Genomic DNA, 24,675 nt, shown 5'->3' with positions numbered 1-24,675 from the left:
GGAAAGATTTCTTAGAAGAAAGAATGGAATAAATCATCCAAATGAGTGTTTTACAGAGCCTGCCTGGACAGATGAGTAGTTCTCTGAGCAGTGGGGTTGAACATGCTTACTTTCCTATAAATTTCTGTCCAGTTGACTGTGAGTGTCAGCTGAAACTTTTTACTTGGTTGAGGATTTTGCTGGGATTCTCCCCTCTGTCTGGGATCACACATGCCAGCCTCACCTTCCACAAAGATCGTTATAGAATCGCCTCCCTGCCTTTGTGTAATGACTGTGGACCACAGAAAAAAAATCTGGGATAAGCACACAGCGGTAAGCATATCCACACAGATACCGTGGTCATCATGTATAAGCTCCATTTCCCTAAGAAGCTAAACAAAGGGGATGGGCAGTGGGAACCACACTGTGGGCTCTGTATCAGTGATAGTGTCCTGAGAAACGGGGATCTTACACATGCAAGGCAGGCAGTAAGAGTACAGCAGCTTCTCTGTCTTGTTGAGCTTCCCTGCCTGTTTGCCAGTAACACTATAGGGGATGCTCGATGACTTTCTTTTTTTGTGAGTCTGATGTGTCGCTCAGATTTATCCTTGTGGAGTTTAGCACAGTGGGCAGTCGGAGAGGCTACCTTACAAGTAGTAAGGGTGGGGAGGGATTTGCCCTGTTTAACCACAAGTTCTCAGAAATAAGAGAAATATGATGATATTTCTAGTAACTAGTAGAGAAATACGGTAACAGCAAGCATAAAGGCTTGGGATTTTAATTGAACTAAGGCTGTTCAAAGGCCTGACTCCCACTCTGTTGATAGTTCACTCAGTGAAAATAGGGAGCAGTTGCATGTAACACTCCCCAAGTGTGGGAAAAGCATAGTTCAGTCATGAATAATCAGCATGTGAAAAATAAGTTGATGCAGAGACACGTACAGTAAATAAGCAGAAAAGCCACATGTGGGCTTATTAATGTTTTACCATGTCAGTGAGATTTGTATACTGCCCCTGGCTTTGCCGTTAACTTGGCATGTGGTTTGAGGAAGATCACCTTAACACTCTGTGCTCTGGCATACATGTTTGCAATAGAGATGATGGGTGTCCTCTGAAATCTCACTCCACTTGTATTGAAGTTTGTTTCTGATAAGCTTTGTAATACTTTTTTTTTTTCTTTTTTATAAATACAGAAGGTGCTGGGAAAAGGGCTGTAATTTGTAGTTTTAAGCCATACCTTAAGCATTCTGGGTTTTATGAGATTCTCAATCTCAGCCTTAAACTCAGAATGAAGTACTAAGGGTTTAATGTTTAACATTTTAACTTGAGGTATAGATTAGTTGGAGCACCAAACAAGCTTTTTGGCTATAGGGGCAAACCTGAGAAAGGAGAAAAGTCAGAAGTGGAAGTGGAGTGGCATTTCACAGAAACAGACTGACTTCCAGCACAATGGCCTGTGTCATGCTGTTAAGAAACAGCATCTCAGGGTCTGAAACAGAGCTTGAGTTAAGAGGGCCTTAGATGGCATTCACATCAACCATGGGATCTGCTTTCATGGGTGATACTCAGGTGTATGGCACTTCTAGAAGAGAGGTTTATGGGTGTGGTGATGTTACCCTGCTGTTTACTGACAGATTCACCTCCTTTTGTGCAAATAGACTTTAAAGGCAGGCCCATATCATCTTGTTAACAACTGCTCTAGCTGAGACCAAGTAACAGTGTCCCTTTCTGTATCTTCAGTTGCTTAAAAGTTCTTATGAGAAATTCTACTTCTGAGACTAAAATTTCCCTACATGTACCAGGGGTTAGTTATTTGTGGCTGTTCTGAGAATAGAAGGTTTCAGCCACACTTCAGTAATGAGAGAAGAATGAAATTAGATTTTCTTTGTCCACAGAAATGTTGATTTCAAACATCCTTTCAGCTGAGTGGATGAAACTGGAAAATTGGGATGTGACAGTGGTGCTCCCGAATTCTCTGGGGGACTTTGGGCTTGACTTCACAGTGTCATTCAGCTTTTTGTGGCTGATACAAAGCCTATGAAGCAGACTTTTCCAGTCCATTTTTACTGAAGCACACGACTAAGGAAAGATTTACTACAGAAGCACCCGCAACTAATTTAGTGGAGTAGCCCAATGAAGTACATTGCTGCAAATTGCTACAGACACCTGGTTGGTGGTGAGACTGGAAAAGAAGGTTTTTTTGCATGGCTGTCAAAATCAGCAGAAGGTTCCTCAGTCTCTTGTGCTCTTGCTGAACTGAAGCAGAGGCAGCACCTTCCTAAAGAGTCGTCCTGTGGTCTGAAATGGGAGATAATTTCTCAACAGCGAGGTGTTGTTTCTCCTTTCCCTTTTCCTTGACCCCCTGGAAATTCTTTGATCAAGGGAAGGTCATTAGTGGAGCAGAGTATTTTGCCAACTGCACTTTATGCTGGGATGACAGCTGAGCCCTCAGCACTTTTCTGAAGCACCTCAGGGTACAAGTGGACAATTAAAAAAGTTTGTCTAGTAAAAGTCTTATCCAAACTACTGAGAAGAGAGTGCAGAGAGAAGTATGAAGGTTGTTTTTTGTTTTAATTCCATTCTTAAGCTCTTTCCAAGAAAAGACCTGACTGCCGTTGCTTCTCTGACCTTTCTTCTAATCTCATTCCTTCCTCTCTGCTGGCTTATGTTTGAGTGGTGGAATATGACCCCTTTTGCATTACCCCTGTCTCATTTTGCAGTTCTTAGTTCCCTATATGTCTGTATCTTTCTTTACATAATTTTTGTCATGTTATTAAAAGAAACACCCAACAACAGAAAATGTAACAAAGTTCTTTGATGATACCACATGGGCAGAGAAATGTCTGGAGCATCACATCATTCAGTCTACACAATGCCTGGATATAAGCCATTCTTTGAGTTCGTTGCTTCCATGAGCTCTAAATACTTATTTTTGAAATGGGTTTGCAAATTGTTATGATTGATTAAAAGACTCCTGAAAGATGTGTATTCTTCTAAACATATGCTGAATGATGGTTGGTTTTAGCAAAACAAAACAGCAAAAAAAAAAAAAGCAAACAATTTAATTGTTTAATTTTACATGAATTAACAGATGTATATGAAACTAAATGTTGTTTTATTCTTTAGGTCATGTGACTGGTTCTGAACAGTCAGTATGTATTCAGGACAACAGTAACCTTGGCAACAGCTCTGAACTCTTACCAACATTTCTAACATGAGAGATGTGACCATGGTTTTTTTTTCAACAGCCAAGTTTATGATTTGGGGTGTTTTTTTTTTTTTTTTTGTTCTTTAATGTACTCCCCTTGTGCTTCTGCTTGGACAAATACCGTGTCCAATGTAATTAAAATCAAATTCTATCGGTGTATATTTAAATTCCTTTCTGTCCTGTATAAATAGGCATTCTTGGCTTCAGGTCTTTACATTAGAATGTGAGATATCAGATTCTTAAGACCACTGGTTAACTGGAAATCAGGTAAGGGAGGAAACTGATTTTCATTGCCTTCTGATGTAGGCTTAGTGAATATATCTTAATAGAAATACACAGGTGGCTCTGTGGGTCAAACCGAGATCTGAATGTGGGGAAGCCTATAGGCAATAGCTAATGTCGTGAGATACATGTGCTTATCTTGTCTTCCTTTGCTATGATGATAAACAATCAAATACCGTTGTACATTCTTGCTAGGTAAATACATATAAATAGGTCTTCCTTATGGATGAATAGGTTTGCCTTTGGAATTTGAGTATGGATGTGTAACGTTTCAGCCTTCTACTTGGAAATCTTTATTCTCTGAAGTACTTTAGACTCAGGATTAAGCCTGGGACTCACGCTACAAAACTAGTGGCCAACTCCAAGAGGCATACAGAGCCCTGTCAAACAGCTCTGAGGCAATCGTAGGTTTAAAACAGCTTTTATTTGCCATGCCTGAAGCTATGTTGTAAATATGGCAATGTAAAAAGCACAATACTTGATAAGGTAATTGGCTTAATATACTAATCTTGCTTTCTAAACAGTACCTGAGAGAACAGATTACTTGCTTCTCCAAAAACGAGCTTTAGAAAATAAAAGTAACACTGTCATGTTGTTTTGATGATGTAAGTGGGTGAGAGTAATACTATTCAGCCGTAGTGTTTCATTCTAAATACTGATTTTAAAAAAAAAGAAAAAATAATTGTGGGAGTGTGTTATTACACTAACATGCTCCAAGTGCAACTTTCATCAGAGAGCCCAACTGTGTAAAATGAGCTGGATCTTTGAATATTTTAATATTCACTTACCACATGGTGACTTCTCACACAAAGGCAATAATATTATGTGTATTATGGGGCATTTCTATTGGTTTAATCACTACTTACTGTACACTTACTAGTTGCTATGTAGAGATTAATGACACAAATCTGGATTTATTACTACTGTAGACCTGCGGGAAACAGTGAGTAGAATTAGTGTGTTTTCCATAATAACAAGTAATTTGCTTTTATTGGACCTGCATGGTGTGTTGATTTCTACAGTAAAAATGACTGCTTGTGAGCCATTAAAGTTACTTGAGCTATCTTTCGTCAGCTTGGCTGTAACATTTCCAGTTGTAGAATGCTTTCCTACTTGCTCACAAGGTTTTGGTCCCTGATTTAAGGGATCAAAATCTGTTTGGAAATCATTTACCCCAGAATGAAAGGCTTTTATTTAAAAATAGTGTTTCCTCACAGGTAATGTTGCCACTATAGAGACCCCTGTTTTTCATGAGAGGATGGGATATGCAAGCTATGTGTGTCATGATGTGATTGTTCATAAACCAACTCACTGGTGGACTGCATCCTGAAAAGCAAAACTGGTCCAAGAAATAAGTTTTTGTTGCAAAATTAGCTGCATTGCTTAGTGTTTGGTTTTTAGGGGCTTCGTCTACCTGTTGAGCCATGTGCTTTTATTGCACCAGTCTGTGCCATGTCCACACAACCATTAAAAAACCTTTGAGATTTTTAGAGGCCTTGAAAGGTTTATAAGTCAGTAAAAATCTGTTTCTTCCTAGGTTTTGTGTAATTTGTTATCCACTTGTTTGTAACCACTTTTAAGAAGGGCTGATGAATACAAGTCTTATCCAGTACCCCTTACTGATCAGTTTTTAAGTTCAAAGTTGAAAGTTCTTCCTCGATTTGGTTGCCTTTCAGTAGAAATGAACTTCTGTATTTACAACATTAGCAAGTATGTGATATCTATTGGCTGTAATGCTCCAGTGCTAATGAATGAAGAAAAAGACCATAGAGATTCTTGAGCCATAGATCCAAACCCACAAAAGACTTCTAAGAAGTAAAATCTAAGGAACTGGGGGGGTACAGTTACTTTCTTTAATGTCCATTCCTGTGCTTTGGGAGGTGTGCTACCATAACTTTCACTGGCTCCATAATCTAAGCATCTCCTTCTGTTGGTCTGATAAAGACAGTCTTGCAGTAACCCATCTCTGAAAAAACACAAATGGATGGGGTGTTGGGGCCAGGTCCTTGTCTGAGAGGAAATGGCACAGTTCTCTCGTAAACAGATGATGTAAACTCAAGGCTATTGCACCTGGGCATGCAGAGAGATGGATTGGGGTGAATCCCAGGCAGTTTCTGTGAGAGTAGGTAGGGAGAAGACTAGGGGAAGGATTCTGAATCCTGTGAAGTCTTAAGAAATATTTCCTCTTGATACACGCACTCTGTTGACTCAGGCTAAGCTGGAGACAGCTGGTGTTCTTCCAGACAGTGGGGAAGCTGGGCATCAGCACTGTCTGCTTCAGATAAGATTAATAATGTATAGCTTCATGGGGAAATGGAGCTTAATCTGTTGGGATGCTGTGGCAAGCACTGCTTGTGAGGAGGAGCAGCTGCCTGTTTTGGGCCTCCTGAGAGGAGTGAGATGAACCATCTGAAACAGCCAGATTGACTCCGGTTAGTTCTGGAGGCAAGTTGCTCACTTCTTGTAGTTGACTGTATGGAATGCAGCAGCAAATCTATGGACTTTTGATCATGTCTTTGAAAAATGGCTCCATAATTAACACAGGAATACAGCTGTGGGAATGTTGTTTCCTCCATGTATAGCAGAGTACAAGGATACTGTGAGTTTCCTGAAGTACATGCTAACAGAAGTCTTGACCAGTGAACCTAAACAGAAGCTGTTTTTTTTTTAATTAAAATCCTCTGCAGTCACTTCTGCTTTCCATTTTGAATTTGGAGGTTCATCTCTTGAATATTTTCTGTGTTGAACACAGGTTGGGACTTTTGACTACCTGTCTTGCACCTTGTATTTACTGTCCTACTGAGGCTGGTCTGTGCAGTGAACACATGATCTTTATCTTCCTCAAATGGTGGAGACAGAAATTATTCTAACATCAAAAAAAAAAATCTGCCACTCTTAAGTGATGTTGGAATAGGCCAAAAACTGCCCAAGCCTATCCAAACATTGCTTTGAGATGTGGTACCCCCTTGGCCTCCCAGTGCCCTATATCGTTGTCTGTATTTTACTTGCTCTTAAAAGCTGCTGGAATGGCTGAATGGATTTTTCCAGTGACCCGGTAGGAGGCACCTGCTGCATGTGTAGGCAGCTTGAAGACTCTTGTGCATGCAGTTTCCCCCTCATCCCTGCAAGGCTTGCTTGGAAGGCATGCTTGTGATTCAGTTGTTTCAAATGCACAGTGTCCGCTCCCAAGACATGCACAAGCAATTTAAGGAGAAGGAGGTGTACAGAATCTCTAGTTAAAAAAAATCAAACAAACCCAGTAAAACCAATGCTTGTGTTAAAGCAGCATTTTCTTTATCACTTTCCTCCTTGGGGCAGTTCTCATAATAATTATAGTTTGGAGTCATGAGCATCTTTTTTACTATTACACATGTTCATAAAGCACTGGTGCTGTGTACTGGTAGTACTGTACTGGTGCAGTGGTACTCTTACTGGTGTGAGGGTGTGCTCTCCCTCCCCATTTTCAGAAATAATGCTTTCTCCCTCCTTGCATTCAGTGACTTCAGGGCTAATAGCTAGAGGTAGGTGACTTTTAACACAGCCATGAGTTTACCCACAACATGTTTTCTGAGGGCAAGCCTCCTGCCAAGGTACTTTTTCTGAGGCTCTAACCTTAAAAGGAGCTCAGAAAACCTGACTTCTGTCAGGATCACCTAGGCCAGAGGGTGGCATGCATCAGCTTCCCACCTTCCTTTAATGTAACTTCACTTTCTTAATGACCTGTAGAAAAATCCTGGGACATTAGTCGCTCTTGATACTACCAAGGAGCTCAGGAGCCAGAGTATAATTCAGAGCCATGAAGTGATACAGCTTTGTAGGCTCAAACTCTTTTGGGCTCAAGGGAGAGATCCTGGCTAGGATCTGCCCAAGCTTGCGGTTTTGAATCTGCTTTTAGGGTCAGCCCCAGGTAAAGTCTACTGCATTATTTACCTTTACTCGTCATTGGATGCAGTTGAAAGACAAGGCATGAGTGAAGAGTAGAAGATGAGGAGGGGAGTTCTAAATCACTGGAGGCTGCAGCATGTGAGTGCCGGTGCTTTCACATGCTCCTGGTGGGGAGTTCCCAATCCTGGTACTTAACTTGGGGCAGGGAGAGCAATAGCAGCTGTTCTTTTCCTTCTGTTTCGAACATAGTGTAAGTGACAGTGTACCCAGCAGGCTTTAAATACATCACTTGAGCTCTTCTGAACCCTGAACTAAGTACTCGGTTGCTCAGTGTGAGGAAAAAAAAAAAGAATTAAAAAATGCTTCAGGCTTGCAAATCTGTGCAGAAACTGCATCTCCAAATCATAAAGTCAGATTTTTGTGCCTTGGTCTGTGGCAATAATTTGATACTTTTTCCTCTTTGAGATTTGCAGTCCAAACTCTCTAAGCTTTGTTTCACAAAGAATTACTGCTAGGCATGGATGACTGATTTCCAACCTGGAACAATTTTACGTGCTCCTGAGAATGACATGGCCTTTACCCAGTTCTCTAATTATTCAGCGTAGGAAATTATTCCTGCAATATTTGCGGTAATGACAACTGTAAAATAGAGTATCTGTAGCGCTGTTAGGTTAGCAGAAACTGAAAGAAAATAGTGATTGTTGAACTAGATGCCTTGTCACAGATGTGAGCTGAGGTCTGTACCTGTCCCGTTGTCAAAGGAAATCCATTATCATTCTTTTAAATCATGTTTGCTTCAATACTTCAACACAGAGGTGAGCTACCCTTTTTTATCCTACACAGACCTGATCTAATTGGTACTTTATTTTGGGTTGGGTTTTGGCAGCTTTATGGATACACTGGGGTAAAGGACCATGTGAAGTTACTCTTTCTTGTCCCCAGGGAAAAAGTCATGGTGTCTGTCTTCTCAAAAGGTTTAGATAACAACAGAGGACACCTGGCAGAGGTGGCTGCATTTGGGCTAGTGGTGTAGCCATGAGGGGCTCAGTACCCCTTAGCAGGGGTAGGTGCTGCTAGGAGCAAGTATGTTTCTACAACTGAGAGACAGTGCCTTGAGACAGCAGGAGTCTACCATCTCCCATGCAGGGACCAAGTAACAGCTCCGTGACCTCATGGATATGGAGCAGGTAGTACAGCGGCTTACCCGGTTTGTAGAAAATGAAGCATTTTTGACATGATCAACATGGAGAAGTGTACTGGCTCAGAGCTAGGCTAGAGCTCCATGTCTGTTGCCCTCATACCCTTTCCTGCCACCACTGCTACTAGCTTCAGCTGTGTGCTCTGCCCTTCTCTTGGGTTTAGCCCTCTCTGGTTTATGGCTGCCTTCCCCTCATCCTTTTATAATGTATGGATCTTTTCCTAATTTTACATCCCTCTTTGAGGAAGATTCAGTCATTTACTACTGCGGCTGGATAGCAGCAGCATACATACAACCAAGTCTGCAGGTCACATTTACTTGATGTTGGAGACTGTAGCATCTCAATAGGAAGTGGGAGGATGCTGGGCAGTTTAACATTCTCATCTCCATACAGTAGCAAAAGACTGGTAAATTCAGGATGCAGAGAAGAATGCAAAGGAAAATGTACATGCTTTGTGAATTTAAAGCTAGAAATTACACCATATCTGATGAGTCTAATTATGTATGAGCTCAAAACTTACTTATTTTGGGATGTGGTTTTTCATTTGCTATGTATTTGTATGCATATTGTCAGTCCTTGCTTAAGTCAGATTATACAGTTAATGCAGACACTGCGCCGCATATCAAACCCTGAACATTCTGCTTTTCTCTTGTAATTGACAACTTATGTGTTTATCCTATAGGGGATGTTAGCTAATATTATGGGTCTTTACTGAGCTTTTTTAACTGAATGCTACTGTGGCTTGTCTTCATTATAATAGAGACCTATTTTAAATTAAAATGGTTTATCAATCTGAAAAAACTTTTATAATTAGAAAATTTGTTTTCTGAGTCTATTTTTGGCATTCTGCAGCCACATCATTTTAGTGATTTGTAATTGAAATGCTCATTGAAAGCCTCCATAATAAAAATAAAATCAAATTACCTTTGAGATGTAAAAGAGCAGTTGAAGAATTTATTAGAACAATGTTAAAATATGCCCTAAAACAAGTCATGTTAGTCTGCAGGTTGAAGCGGGATACCTGGGAATTCAGAGTGCTGTACTACTCCGATTAATTAAAATGTAGTCAGCTGAAACCTCTACTATAATCAAAATCGCTCCCCAGAGTTTTGCTTTCATTACAGTCCTGGTGCAGCCTTCCTGTCCCAACCATTGCTGAACTAATTGCTAAGTTCAGTTTAAAAAAAAACAAACAAAAGGATAAAATTATCGTGACAGCACATAGGATTTACTTTTTTTATTGCTATACTGGGCTCTGTTTGATACTATTAATTGTATTTGGCCATTCTTTCTGCTGCCAAAGACAAACAGTGAGAGACAAAGTATCTCTGATTTGAGGGCTGTGCTGTTTTCCATATAGTAAGACTTGGATTGTCTTACAGTTGCTGTTTTCTGTAACTTTGGCTGAGATGCTGGTTCCCCCTCCCCAGATGTGCTGCCTGTCTCATTCCTGTTGTGCTGCGGGTTGTGTTCTGCTACAGCGGGGTTTCCTTATCAGCAGTTCTGCAGTAAATCAAGTGGGAGGAGACTACGTTTCCCAGCAGGGTCTTGGTTGAAGAATTCACAATGTGTGAATTTGTACAGGATACCAAAGGACATCTGTCTTATGAGGCTGTCTCCAGAGTTGAGACTTCAGGGCCTAGATAAAGCACTGCTTCTGTCTCTGCCATAACATATATATTCTGACCCTAGCATTACATAGTCTGTCATCAGTTTGTCCTTGAGCTGGATACAGTAGTAGCCCTTTAGATAGGGCTAAGCCTTATCACTCACTTGTTTCACGTCAGGACACTCTCCCAGAAGCTGCTGAATAGCAAAAACATGCCAAAGAATCCTTTGACTGTGGCTGTTAATACTGAGACTGGGGAACTGTAGCTGCAAATTAAAAGGCATCCCACTGAGCTGTGTGTCTCTGACAGAGAGAGACACAAGCTCCAAGTTTGTTTTTCATCTTAAATGATCTGAATGTATGTGGTTTGGATTATTGAAAATATTTTTAAACACACTGATGCTTTTTCAAGGGTTAGAGAAAAGGGCTTCATGTCCTTTCTGTCTGAATATAATAAACAACTATCGTTTTATTTTACTATAGCACTTTCTTCAAGAATCCCATAGCACTTTACATATGTTGTTTAGGCTCCAGAACACCCCATTAAGGGAGTGGATATTTCTCCATATTGTTCAAAGGAAAGGACAGGAGAAAAGAAGGTAGCCATGCCTTTTCCAGTGGTCACTCTGTATCTTTCATTGCTTGATGAAACCTGACATTTTTTCCTTTTTCACTGGTTAGGAGCAAATCTGATGGGGAACTGCCTTGCACATTTGTTATAGGGCAGAATAAGGGTCTAAGATGGAGGAAGATCTGTGCTCTGAAAGAGATTTTTGAGATTCTTTGCCCACATAAGAGGACAGTTTCTGGGAAGACTCAAGAAACCTATAATTAGACTACATGTTGTCCACCTCAGACAGCTGGAGGTCAGATGGAAGTTGGTGCGAGGGGGAGTGAATGCTCTGTTTTTCTCCCTTCAAGAGTCTCAAGTTTCCTGTTGCAAAAGAGTTGAGAGGTCATATGTTTCAGTCTCTTGATGTGTACTTATCTATATTGAGAAACTCCACCGCAACCTGAGCTGTCTCGCCTTCTAAGAGGGCCAGTGCTGGCTGGTGGGCGAGCGAGCACACATGCAGCCCATTGGCTTGACTGCGTGAGACAACACACAGCAACAGCGTGTGCTCAAGCACACAAGACCCAGTGCATCATCTCAACCCTTCTTTTTTTCTTCTATACTGACAGGCTTGTCCTCTACTACCCCACTTTCTTCCCAAGTGGGATTTCCTTGTCTTCCCACTCTTTTAGGCAAGTGTTGTGTAAGTGGACTTATGACGGTACGCATCAAGTTGTACTGGACGACAACTCTAATGATTATGTTAGCAGAATAAAACATAGTAACAGGAAGAAAGGCTGCTACTCGTATTCTGTTTAAATTGAGTGTTTTTAAAAACAGACAAGACTTGATGGAAAATGCCTATTTTTCCACTATATTTTGCATATGGCTTTTAAATTGCCTCTTTAAGGAGAGTATCTAGAACATTTGCCACTCATTTGGGGATTATTTTACCTTCTTTTCATCCTTCGCTCTCGTACTCTTCTGCAGTATTATTAGTGGTTATGAAAATGGCATGGGTACTGTGCTAAATACAACCCTGCTGTAAATACTAATTTTTTTAAATGTTTTTTCCATGCTAGAGATTGAACACTGTTCTCCAGTGATATCTGAGAAACAGATGGGTGTACTAAAAAACTGGTTATGAGTGAAAAATGGAGAAGTTCACTTCCAAGGATTTATTTTATCAGGACTGTGTTTAGTCCAAGTTTCATTTAATGTAAAATTGTAATTTGCAGTTTTGCAGCTGTGCATATGCACTTTCACTTACTGATGCTGGAGACAAAAGAATTCAGGTAGGATTACTTTCAGTGGTGTTTTAGCCCCAGTAGTGGTCACTGTGAATTTGCTGCAACTGGGAGAATTTAGGCTTATGTAATGGAAGGTGAGAAATTTCTGTTAGTTTTGTATAATCCCACTTTTAGCTATTTCTCCCTGCATAACTATGTCATGTTGTGTAGGTAGGATTTTCATTGGGAATTGTTTTAGAGTTAACCACCTTCATCTTCAAATGAAATGTACTGGTACAATCTAGCCTTACATATATAATCCTTTTCCTTGACACGTCACAGAGCAGCAGGAAGCCATGAACACACTATTCATAGAGAAACTGCTTCAGCAAAGCACAGCCATTGCTGTGCTGCTGCTTTCCCAGGCTCCCGGCTCCTGCTAAGCTCCCATGAGAGAGCAAAGGTCTTTCTGTGAGCATGCTGTGTACCTCTATTACTGCCATAAGAAACTCGTGCCCCAGTGGAGCACTTTGTTTTCAGCTTACTTCCATAGCTGTCACTAAACTTGGGGTTGGAACCAGCTCTATGAAAATGAGAAAATAATCCTTGCAGGTGGCCAGATGCATGTCCTCAATTTTTAAATAGTTTTGAACACATAGATAAACTGTTGCTGCTCTGGGTATATTCATGCTGTCTCATACCCCTGCACACTATTTTATAACATTCCAAGTAAACTACTTTGTTGTTCAATTTCATTCTCATCATCATTTTTAGGCAAAGCCATAGTTGCTTTCTGTTTTATATGATCAAATTCCAAGTCCATATTAAATAAATGCATTCTTCAAAGGAGGTGTTTCATTTTAGTCTAAAATATTATGTTTTGCTGTTAATGGATGGAGTGGGTCCCCACCCTTTGCAACTTTGTAATTTGTCTGTATGCAACTGTGTACATTTTTACGTGCATTTGTATGACTTCAAGAGAGATACAGATATGACCACAGGAAAGCCGGCTGCATCTGCTGTGTCCCCTGTTGCCGTGGTGGTCAATGTCTGCTGTCATGTGTGGCCACTCCTTCTGCCTCCCTTTCCCCTGCAGGTTCCTGTTTTTATATGGAGGCTCTACACAGCAGATCTTACCCTGCATGAATGGGTTTTGTATCAATCCTGAATAATCACTGAAGTAAGGGCTGAGACCCATCAGACTGTACTGGGTGGAACCACAAAGATGTCTGGGCGAGAAGTAAGGCACTGAGTGTAGCGGGCAGTGTTCTGCCTGCAGTTTTCAGCAGTCTGGAGTTTGCAATTGCAGGTGCAAAGCAGTGTGGTACTGCAGGCCTGTAGATTGTCTAGATCTTCAAATGGATTTTTTTTCTGTGCCTTATTCTGCTTAGATGTGAGCATGAAGCCTTATTGTACTTTGGGTAGACAAGAGTGAATTTGCCAGCATTAAAAGAAATTTTTTCTACCACAAAATTTGAAAACCACTCTTTGGAGATCTTTGCATTAATCCTAACACTTTTACATTAGTCCTGATCAGCCTGAAAGAAGATGCAGACTGCTGAGTCTATTTTTCACCTCAAAGCAGACTTTTTTTCTGCAACAAGATTTCACTATACCTCTGGTGCACAGAGAGAAAAATGCAGCAGGGGACCCTATGGAAAAGTTCTGTTGTTGAGTGGTTGGGGTTTCTTTTCCTCCTATTTTTGGGAGATGAATTTGTGAAAGCAGGTCAGGCAAAGCTTAGGGCTATGTGGTTTGTTGCGAGTATGAACTTTGATTTTCTTCCCCTTCCCTTTTACTGGTAGGTGTTGGGAAAATATTCTTTAGCAGAATGACTACAATAATTTAATTGTTTGCTTAACTATAGCTCTATGATTTTCTGTGCCTGTAAGTATCTGTCTTTCCTATACAGCATGTATTATCACAGTATCACAGTATGCTAGAGATTGGAAGGGACCTCAAAAGATCATCTAGTCCAGTCCCCCTGCCGGAGCAGGAACACCTAGATAATGTTACACAGGAATGTGTCCAGGCGGGTTTTGAATGTCTCCAGGGAAGGAGACTCCACAACCTCCCTGGGCAGCCTGTTCCAGTGTTCCGTCACCCTCACTGAGAAGAAGTTTCTTCTCAAGTTTAAGTGGAACCTCTTGTGTTCCAGTTTGTACCCATTACCCCTTGTCCTATCATTGTTTGCCACTGAGTAGAGCCTGGCTCCATCCTCGCGACACTCCCCCTTTATATATTTATAGACACTAATAAGGTCACCCCTCAGTCTCCTCTTCTCCAAACTATAGAGACCCAGCTCCCTCAGTCTTTCCTCATAAGGGAGATGCTCCACTCCCTTAATCATCTTAGTTGCCCTGTGCTGGACTCTCTCCAGCAGGTCCCTGTCCTTCTTGAACTGAGGGGCCCAGAACTGGACACAATATTCCAGGTGCGGTCTCACCAGGGCAGAGTAGAGGGGAAGGAGGACCTCTCTCGACCTACTAACCACTGCCCTTCTAATACACCCCAGGATGCCATTGGCCTTCTTAGCCACAAGGGCACAGTGTTGGCTCATGGTCATCCTGTCGTCCACTAGGACCCCCAGGTCCCTCTCCCCTACACTGCTCTCTAACAGGTCGTTTCCCAACCTATACTGGAACCTGGGGTTGTTCCTGCCCAGGTGCAGGACTCTACACTTTCCCTTGTTATATTTCATCCAGTTATTCCCTGCCCAACTCTCCAGCCTGTCCAGGTCTCGCTGGATGGCAGCACAGCCTTCTGGCGTGTCAGCCACTCCTCCCAGCTTAGTGTCATCAGCAAACTTGCTGATAGTACACTCAATTCCCTCATCTAAATCATTGATGAATATATTAAATAATACCGGTCCCAGTACTGATCCTTGAGGCACTCCACTAGTTACAGGCCTCCAACTAGACTCCGCCCCATAGACTACAACTCTCTGGCTTCTCTCCTTCAGCCAGTTCGCAGTCCACCTCACTACCTGATCATCCAGTCCACACTTCCTCAATTTAGCCGTGAGGATGCTGTGGGAGACTGTGTCAAATGCTTTGCTGAAGTCAAGGTAGACCACATCCACCGCTCTGCCATCATCCATCTACCGCGTTATTTCCTCATAAAAGGCTAAGAGATTGGTCAAACATGATTTCCCCTTGGTGAAGCCATGTTGACTGCCCCTCATAACCCTCTTATCCTTGATGTGCCTTAAGATGGCACCAAGGACAAGGTGTTCCATCACTTTCCCAGGGATGGAGGTGAGGCTGACCGGTCTATAGTTACCCGGGTCCTCCTTCTTGCCCTTTTTGAAGACCGGAGTGACATTTGCTTTCCTCCAGTCCTCAGGCACCTCTCCCGTCTCCCAAGACTTGGTAAAGATGATGGAGAGCAGTCTAGCAATGACTTCCGCCAGTTCCCTCAGCACCCGCGGGTGCATCCCATCTGGACCCATGGATTTATGGATGTCCAGATTGCTCAACTGATCTCTAACCCATTCCTCATCGACTAAGGCAAGTCGCTCCATCGACCTGACTTCATCTAAGGTCTCAGGGGTACAGAGCTCTTCAGGACTGCCTGCAACAGAGTAGACAGAGACAAAGAAGGCATTCAGTAACTCTGCCATCTCTGACATGTATTATCATGTCATCCTCTGTCCCTTCCTGGGAAGTATATTCAGGAGTTGTGGCTATAGTCACAAAAGGTTTTGAAAGATAATTTTTATGCATGTTTTGAGGTAAGACTGCTTCTGCATCTGTAGCAACTTGTTTTCATACCAGATATTGTGTTCCCTCCTCATACAGGCATACACACAGAGAACTATACCCAAGTACTCTGACTCTCTAGATGCCACCTTTACTCTTATACTCTTCCATCCCCTTTTGGATGTCCCTGCCTGGATGTTGTCTGCAGCAACAGCTATGTGATGATGGTGGTGGGTGGAGTTGAGTCCTGGGTCCTGTGGGCTGGCTACAGAGCCATGTGCCAATGATGCTGACAGGGCCTCTTGCTAAAGGTATGAGTTGACTCCCCTTAAAACCCCAGCTTGTTTCTGTCAGTTCAGGTTTGCAGGGCAGCAGGAAACTCCTACTATCATTTACTGTTTGGTTGCGCCAGGAGAAAGCCCCAAGCAGGAACATAAATACAGCAAGTGATAGTAGGCAATATGACTGTTGGTGGGACTTGGTCATCCCCCCTGGTGCTCTTTTGGATTTAGCCATCTGGCTCTGGCACTGCTTAGGCCTGTCAGCAGAAGGTGACTGCCAAAGCCAGGAGTTTGTGAATGTCCCCTTGGAGCTTTGCCTGGCCAGCTGGCAGCATGTATCATCAGCCAAGCCTCCTCTTCCTCCTCCTCCACAACCTTGGGCATGTCAGACATGCCTTCCCACACCCAGTGAGGAAAGTGGATTTCAGCCCCATCTGAGCCCCCATAATAGAAACAAAGGGTTTCAGTCTTTCTTTCTGGCACTACAGGAGGAAATAAAAATCTTTTCCTGCTTTTTACTTTCTTTTTTATTTTTTTTTTCCTTCCGTGGTGGTCCCCACTAGGATGGCCGCATTGTGCCCATTGGAAGTCACACCTTAGCAAGATGAAGCCAGCTCATTGTGGTGCTGGAATTTTTTAACGGAGAGGGGAGAATAGGAAGAGGAGAATCCTACGAAGCAGGATCCGCCCAGCCAGAGAAAGGTTAGAAGTAGATTGAGGTTTGTCTGCATTGGACAGTGAGGGCTGTTCACTCACATGTGCTTCCTTCTAGCTTCTTCCAGTAATGCCACACTCCTGTTTATCACTGAAGTGATGCTGCCATTTTCCATTCCTGTCATCCTCTCATCCATATGCCAATAAACCTCCCACCAGTTTGAGTGACAGAGATCTTCTAGGCTCAGCTCCTGTGGGGAAGGTGTGATAATGCTCCCTTCAAAACAAGCCAGTCCCTGGCTACCTCTGGGATGCAGCCTCTCTGCCAGAGTGGTATTTTGAATGCTATGTTAGTAAGCTACAGCCACATCTGTACTGCTTTGTTTTAATCCACACCCTACAACCCTGATGTCTTTAACATTGATGAAGAAATAACATTTTCTCGCACACAAACAGAGAATAGGTGCCAAAGTGTCACAGGGACTAAGTTGATTTATTAAGCAGTAACTTTAGGTAAAATGTGAACATTTAAAAACTTAAAAGATGCATGTGTCCTCTTTTCTATCAGTGTATAACAACTGTTTATATAAGGTTGCTGCCAATCTGAGGCCACACTAGTTGCTTTTATACTGTGAAGCCTTTTACTTGCTGATGTACTTGGTGAATGCATTTGCAGTACTTCAGTGATCCTCCCATAACAGCCTCTTCTTTGAGTTCTTGAAATATAAACCTCCTGGATTAATCTGAGTTATCACATGCCACACAGCCTGAGTTGACTCCGTATCATGCTACCCAAATTTTAGAATTGTAGAATGGTTTGGGTTGGAAGGGACCTTAAAGCTCACCCAGTTCCAGCCCCCCTGCCATGGGCAGGGACACCTTCCCCTAGACCAGGTTGCTCAAAGCCCTGTCCAACCTGGCCTTGAACACTGCCAGGGATGGGGCAGCCACAGCTTCTCTGAGCAACTTGTTCCAGTGTCTCACCACCCTCAGAGTGAAGAATTTCTTCCTAATATCCAATGTAAATCTCATCTCTTTCAATTTAAAGCCATTCTCCCTTGTTCTGGCACTACTAGCTCTTACAAAAAGTCCCTATCCAAACTTCTTGTAAGGCCCCCTTCAGGTACTGGAAAGCTGATTTAAGGTCATAGAATCATAGAATAGTTAGAGTTAGGGTTGGAAAGGACCTTAAGGTCATTTAGTTCCAAACCCCCCTGCCATGGGCAGGGACACCTCACACTAAACCATGTCACCCAAGGCTTGAGCACTGACAGGGATGGAGCATTCACAGCTTCCTTGGGCAGCCCATTCCAGTGCCTCACCACCCTCACAGTGAAGAGCTTCTTCCTTATATCCAATCTAAACTTCCCCTGTTTAAGTCTGAATCCATAAGGCTTGCCCTGGAGCCTTCACTTTTCCAGGCTGAACAAGCCCAGCTCTCCCAGCTTGTGTTCAGGAGAGATGCTCCAGCCCCCCGATCATTTGTTAAAGAGTTTTAGGACTGCTAGGAAGGTATTTTGTGTGAAATGGATGGTGTTTATTACATCCTCCAAATAAATTTAGCAGTCAAGACTTCAAGCATAAATTACTAAGCAAGAATCAGAAGCAAAGGATGACCAGAAGATCTTACACAGAGTTGAGAGTAATCAAAATCAGAAGTTTCTTCAGTAGGTAAGACTTGCTACCTTGTAATCTTTTACTTTTTATGCCTGATGCATGATATTGTTTAACCAGACGTATATTAAGAAAAATGACCTGAAACAAGTGCAGAAATTCACTCAGTTGTCCTGGCTTAGATGAACCAGTGACTTAGTGACCTTTCTTGCCCTTTGCCTACTGTTAACCCAGAACACATCTGCCTTTCGTCAGATGTTTTTGCTAAGAACTTTATGTATTTTTTATGTTTTGAAGAACTTCCTGATGTTGTCGGTGTTGGGACTTTTTGGTCAAGTGGACCTTTCTTCACTGTTTCTTCAGGTTACCATTCTTGTGTGTTTGCTATGGTCATGTTGCATTAGAAAGTGTGTGTGTGTGTATGTGTGCCAGTGCTAAATCCGTGGCTCCAGTGTTGTCTTTATGTGATAACGATCTCATGTCAGAGTCCACTCCACAGTATCATGATATCCATGTGATCTGAAGTGTGTTAGGATCTCCTTATGGCATGCAATGCTGTATTCTGTCCAGGTTCCCCTACCCCCCCCCCCCCCCCCCCGCCTTAGGAATCACAAGAGTTTAAAATGGTGCTGAGGAAAGCCATATGTTTTTAAAAGTAGAAGCAATGCAGGCCCACTGTAAAGCATGCAATGGAAAAAGGAGACCATATTCAATATGATCTTTAATCCTGAATGTACTCTGGTTGAAGCTGAGCAACTTCTTTGAAACCTTTAAGGGATTTGAGCATGTGTTCATCAAGTAATTAATTAATTTTTTTAAGTAGATGTGCTGTTTGCAGCAATCTCTGTATTGCAAACGTGAAGCCATACTTTCTTATATCATACAAAATGTGGATAAAACATCACTCAGCACATCTTAGTGCATGCCTATATATGTCATCATCATGCATATCATCACACATCTGTTTTTCTCCTACTTTCAGGATGATACAGTCTCTTGCTATGATTGTGTGCTTTTTACATTAATTTGAACAAGTAAAATCAGATAATGTATATTCTACTGCACATGCTTATATTTTCCAATTTTCTTTAGATAGCAATAATGAAAATTGATGTTTTGAAATTGAGAATGTCATTAGCCAAAAAAACCACACTTAATGCTGACATGCAGAACTGGTCTAGCAGAAAAGCATATCTGATCAAAGCCATCATCAATTGCTCTCTAATTATGATGACAATAGAAGAATGAAACAAGCTTACCTTAGCTCAGGAAACTCTTTTTTGCTATATCCCAGGCAGCTTCCTTTCCTTATTCACTTGAAAAGGGAAAATCCACTTGACTACACAAAAATAAATGTTAGAAGATTGAGAGATTTAAGGAGTCCTCATCCGAGCTGCTGAGCCACTTGGTTTTAGCAAATTGCAAAAACCTTGATCCAGTAGTAGCTTAGGGCGAGTTTCCTCTCCTCATGTATTCAGTGGGCTGAGAATCTGCAAGAATAGACCTGAGGAGATGGTGCTGCAAGCGAGAGACAGCAGGGGGACCTTGGCATGGAGTTGGACCAAGCTCTAAATATAGCCCAACCCACTTTCCATGCAATTCTCTTCATACTCTGAAGGCAGATGACCTTGTCAGAAAACTGACCTCCCAGCATGTCACTCTCTACAAAGAGAGGATCTAAGGGAGCAGGACTGCAACATAAAAAGAAAAGCAATCAACCATCTGCTGGCAGCAAATTAATGTAGGTATGAGCTCTATTTTTATGGCAGTTGCAACTGATCGAGACATAATGTGCTTTATTTGGTCATTTAGAAAAATGAGCCACATGCAAATTCACAAAAGACCTGTGTAGATGAGAGATTGCACTGTAATTGCTAGTCTTAACTAAAGAGCACTGATGTAGATGAAATGCCTGTCAACTTTCCCCATCTCATAAACCTTAATGCAGCAGTGTGTAGTATTTTCATAAAAGCTTTTGTCTGTAAGTAATTATCCTTTCACTTGCTTTTATAGTCCTTTTGGAAAAGTTAGTTAAATCCACAAATGTATATTCTGGTACTGTATAAATTTGAGATTCTGGAGTAGCTTAAAAGGGCAGTGGAACTTGCAATATCAGAGACCAAACTGAGGAGAAATGTGTAGTGCATGCAGAGGAGGAAGCAAGAGAATAAAAGTTGTAGAAACATAACCCTTATGCCTGCTTTTCAACAGATGTTTTATAATCCATGGAATTTGCCACTCTTGACTCTGTGTGGCAATATGTCAGGATATTTTGTTCTTAACCTGAAAGAGAGTTTAACTTGCTATGGGTCAACCTGATACTCTTATCAAATGGGGCCTGATACTGCTATGTCATATAAAGGCTTCTAAATAGAAAAAGCTGCAGAAATCTGAGCAACTCAAAATGTCTTCTCTCACATTCTCTGTTAAGACATTTAGGAGAGTTAGGATAAAAGATTTGTCTGCAGTATTGTACTTCAACAAGATATATATTTTTTGTTGGTGACATTTATCTAAATGTGTGCTATGTTATATGCATCCATGCAGTTTTCAATATTCAAAGAAAACCTGGGGAAACATCAGGACTGTGATAACTTTATACTATAGATCTGTATGCCTGCAAAATACGAACCGGAGAGGCGTGAATTATATCAGTGGTCACTAAAGTAGTCATGTGTTTCTGTGAACAGTAATTGGGGCTGTTAAGCTTTTGCAAAGTGTGCTTTTTTTTTTGTTTTTTTTTTTTTTTTTTTTTGGGGTTGTTTGTTTTTGTTTGTTTGTTTTTGGTGTTTTTTTTTAATTGAAGCCTACTATTTTTGGCAAGTTCCACTGTGTAATTTTATCATGATCTATCATCTCGAAGTCCACAGAGTCAGCCAGACTCTTACCTTCACAACAGGAAATACAGCTGTGAGCCACAGCTGCTTCCCAGCATGTTGCGAGAACAGTAGAAAATGTGAATCTCCTGTAATATTAAGGGAGACATCACATCTGAGACATACCATTCCTGGGCAAAATTTGCTTGTACACAGACCTGGGATACATTACGTAGTTTTATGGGTTTATCCGAGTTCCTTTTTCCTCGCAATTTACGTTTTTCTTCTCCCTTAAGAAGAATAAATAATCTGGTAGGACTGAATACTGCAATAGATGAAGGGTGCTGGTGTTTAAAGAAAGGGCCTGAAAAAGGAAAGAGTCTGCCTCCAGATAGACATATGTTGAGTGGCATACTAGCGTTGTGTAAGTATTGAAATTCAAAATGTAGAGGATACTGACATCATTAAATACTGCTTTTGCATGAGTTTCCTGTCCGCACCACCAAGAAGATAGAAGATGATGTAACAGGGAGTCAGGCCCTGATTTGTGTCTAGCTTTTCCTGGGCTCGTATTTCGTGTTTTTCTTTGGATGCTGGATGGTCTTTCCACTTCTTTGTGAATGGTTTTTGACTATCTAGCCTTCTTTGGTATCATTTCTTCTGGAATGATACTTATTTCAAGCCAGCCTTGTGGGGTTCTGCCTTGTACAGTCATACATTCTGTAACTAATATTCGTGAAGTGATTTTTCTTTTGATTAGCACCAAATTCCTAGGCACTTATTTAAAGATCCCATGGAGCATTTCAAAAGGTGAGATACGTGAACCATAATGTCTTGGCCAGTTTCCAGTGTGGTCAACAGTATCCTGACTTGCCCTATTCCTCTGCTTTTCAGAGTTGGATAGAGTGTTCTCTTACAAGCATAAACCATTCCACACTATTACTGGCATCCTTTTGAGTGGTTTCTAAAGTGACTGTAGGTTATATAATGCCTGGCATCTGTCAAGAAGGGAAGCCCTTTTTATAAGGTTAAGTATTTAATTTTATAATATGCATCCAGCAGATTTGTAAACAGCCAAAACCCATGCTACTTACCAACAAATAAAAGTCTCCCACTTCCCCATCTCTAGAAATGTTTTTAAATTGCATTTTGAGACTTAAGGAGATTATCAGATAGTTTTTGAGAGTAAAAAAAAAAAAAGAGAAATGAGACTGCAGCAGCTTGTGGCTGTCATCTGAGCCTTCAGTCGTGGTGTCATTGACGAAGGGTACTAGAGCAAACAACAGAACTGATTTCCACTCTGTACTGGTGTATTATTGTATCTTTAAGCTCTGGTTGCTCTTGATTGGCAGGCCTGTAATGAAGAAATTAAGTTGGATGGCAAACAGTAAAAGAGCCTATCATATTCCTGACATGTCAAATCTTGGTGTTTATGCTTTATGTTACCATGGGTTTTAGAACTACAGTGACTAAATGAATATTGAGTTCTCCCTTCTTACCTTCGTGGTGCCACTATTCCTTGTGTGAGGTGGTGAAAAAGACAAATTACGAATAGGACTGGGTTGTAGCTATACCACAGGCTGTACTACAAGACTACTAATATTTTGTCTCTTGGTTCACTTCCAGTCAGCAAGTTGCGTCACAAGTGAGTGTGGAAGTATTCATTTTACATATTAAAGTGTTAAAAATAAGGGCGAAAGTTGTTAGAAATGTTCTGTGGGAGATCCTTTGTGTGGCAAGATAGCTGTGTATGTGTGCTAAAAACTCTATCATATCAGAGCATAGTGAAAATTAATTTGATATTATTCATCAAGACCTTTTTTGCTTTAACAGGCAGTGATTTTAATTTAAATTGACATTCAATGTAAGGAAGAGGAATGTAAACTGAATATCCTCTCACCAGTTTTATCGGGGGAAAAAAAAGTTTGTGGTAGATGTGCCTGTTGAACTGCACAGGGAAGGGTTTTACATTTTGTAAGAATTGTTGTCTTTGTAGTACAAGCTACTGCCAATACTTAGAAACTATTATAGGGAATTCCTACAGACTGTTAGCAAGAAACTGGCTTGGCACAGACTTAGGCTGGTTGGAGTAGGAAGGACCTTATGCCATCTGAATGTTGTCTAGTGGAACAAAATTGAAGTTCTTTTGATTCTTTGAGTCTGTGTTTGCTCAGTTACATATCATATGTCCTTCAGCTATGCCTCACAAGTACACTTTAAAATACATTTTTTTAAAGTACATTGTTAGGTGATGTCTGCAGTTCAAGGCATCCTCACAGATATAAATAATTACTGTTGTGCTGGAATAGACCTGTTTTGGGAATGGAGTCCTTAGTTCATAGGAATGGGAAGGGAATACAGTGACCAGGCGATGGGGGACCCTGGCTGGGTTGGGATGATGGGAGGCAGCTCTGTGTTGCAGTAAACTGACAGGGAAGGTCACCAAAGGAACAGTAAGTAACTGGTAGTTGCTTTACGTGCAACTTCTTACATCCTAACAACAATAAGAGATACCGTTTCATTCACAGTTTTTCCTCTTTAGTTCAGAATGGTCAAAATACACAAGTATTTTAAGGCCTTACGAGTGAAGGCACTTAATTTGATTCATGACCCCAGTGAGAAAAGTATGAAAACTTCATCAGTCTTTTAAAACTGGAATTGCAAAACCTAAAATACTATTTTTTTTAAAAAAGGAAGGAAATATCTTCATTAATTTTTGAATCAGCACTCCATGTTTAGCCACGTTGATGTTCTTCCTGCCATCAGAGATTTTTCATCTCCTGTCAGAATATGTTCTCTTACTGTGTATGTGTTTCTCAGACTAAATCTTGGTTTGCAATACTGTTTGAAATGTTTTAGCTAATCCTTATTCAGGGAGGTGAGGAATGAGTTTGGTGTTTTTTTTCTGTAACGTCATCTGGATTTCTCAGTCATGCCACTGCAGATGATGCATGCCTGTGATGAGGAGAGTTATTTGTCTTTCAAGGAGTGCCAGTGGACTCTTTCTGATTTAGTCAGAGCAATTTGAGAAATGGAGAGGGTACTGACACTGTTGTTAACTGTTTTTGATGCAATAGTTATGTGGTGATCTTCCCTAAGGACAAATCACTTTTGTAGCTAACATTTTACCTCATTTACTAGGAATTTCTAAAGTATTGTCATGGTGAATAGCTAGGAACTGATCTGAAGAACCATATTAATAATAAAATTTGCATTCTTAGCTATTCCATGTGGCTGGTCTGGAGGCACCTAAAAGAGCTTCACAGATATTGCTTGGCTAGTTGGCTTTACACCATAGGCTCCAGGGTATCTGAGCTATTATTAGGCTTCTCAACAGGAAAATTGAAAGCTGTCTATTGCTTACAGTGGGGGAATTGAGAGGATTGTCCTGGTAGACATGTAAGAGATCCTCCTTTCAGGATTAGCGGTGCTGGTGACACAGAGCTGACTAATTTGGGATCTCACCGGGAGATGTTTGAGCTGCTGCTTGCCTATCGCTGCTGTGCCTGATTGGCCTCTGTACCTGCTTCTCCCACTGCTATGCAGAACCTTTTCCTTTTGTCAGGGACATAGTTGAGCTCAAAATGCTTTAAAATATTTAAAATGTTAATTCTTAGTTAATCAGCCTGCACACCCAGGGTTGTTTCATTTAAAAGACCTCATTTC

The 24,675-nt window shown here is 41.3% G+C and overlaps 2 protein-coding genes across 10 annotated transcripts in view; one reads left to right on the top strand and one right to left on the bottom strand.

Moving 5' to 3' along the window:
• Positions 1–19,722, bottom strand: part of FILIP1L (filamin A interacting protein 1 like) — a 219,524-nt gene extending 199,802 nt beyond the window's left edge. For 2 of the 5 annotated variants that reach the window (XM_062619555.1, XM_062619556.1), the window contains exon 1: positions 19,453–19,722. The gene's annotated coding sequence lies outside the window, so the exon portion shown is untranslated. The remainder of the gene's footprint in view (positions 1–19,452) is intronic. The other 3 variants (XM_062619558.1, XM_062619559.1, XM_062619557.1) reach the window with 2 other exon arrangements.
• The window catches only part of CMSS1 (cms1 ribosomal small subunit homolog), a 254,951-nt gene that overhangs the window by 195,536 nt on the left and 34,740 nt on the right, over positions 1–24,675 (top strand). The window contains exon 1 of one of the 5 annotated variants that reach the window (XM_062619567.1): positions 19,789–19,934. The exons of 3 other annotated variants lie outside the window; for them this stretch is intronic. The gene's annotated coding sequence lies outside the window, so the exon portion shown is untranslated. Of the gene's footprint in view, positions 1–19,788; positions 19,939–24,675 lie in introns of those variants that run through there. One more of the 5 variants, XM_062619566.1, reaches the window with a different exon arrangement.

Source organism: Pezoporus occidentalis, unplaced genomic scaffold (genome assembly GCF_034315485.1).
Source record: "Pezoporus occidentalis ecotype Australia unplaced genomic scaffold, CSIRO_AGI_Poc_V1 ctg211, whole genome shotgun sequence".
NCBI lineage: Eukaryota > Metazoa > Chordata > Aves > Psittaciformes > Psittacidae > Pezoporus > Pezoporus occidentalis.
Note: the sequence above shows the minus strand (reverse complement) of the source record. Positions and strands in the feature narration are given on the sequence as shown.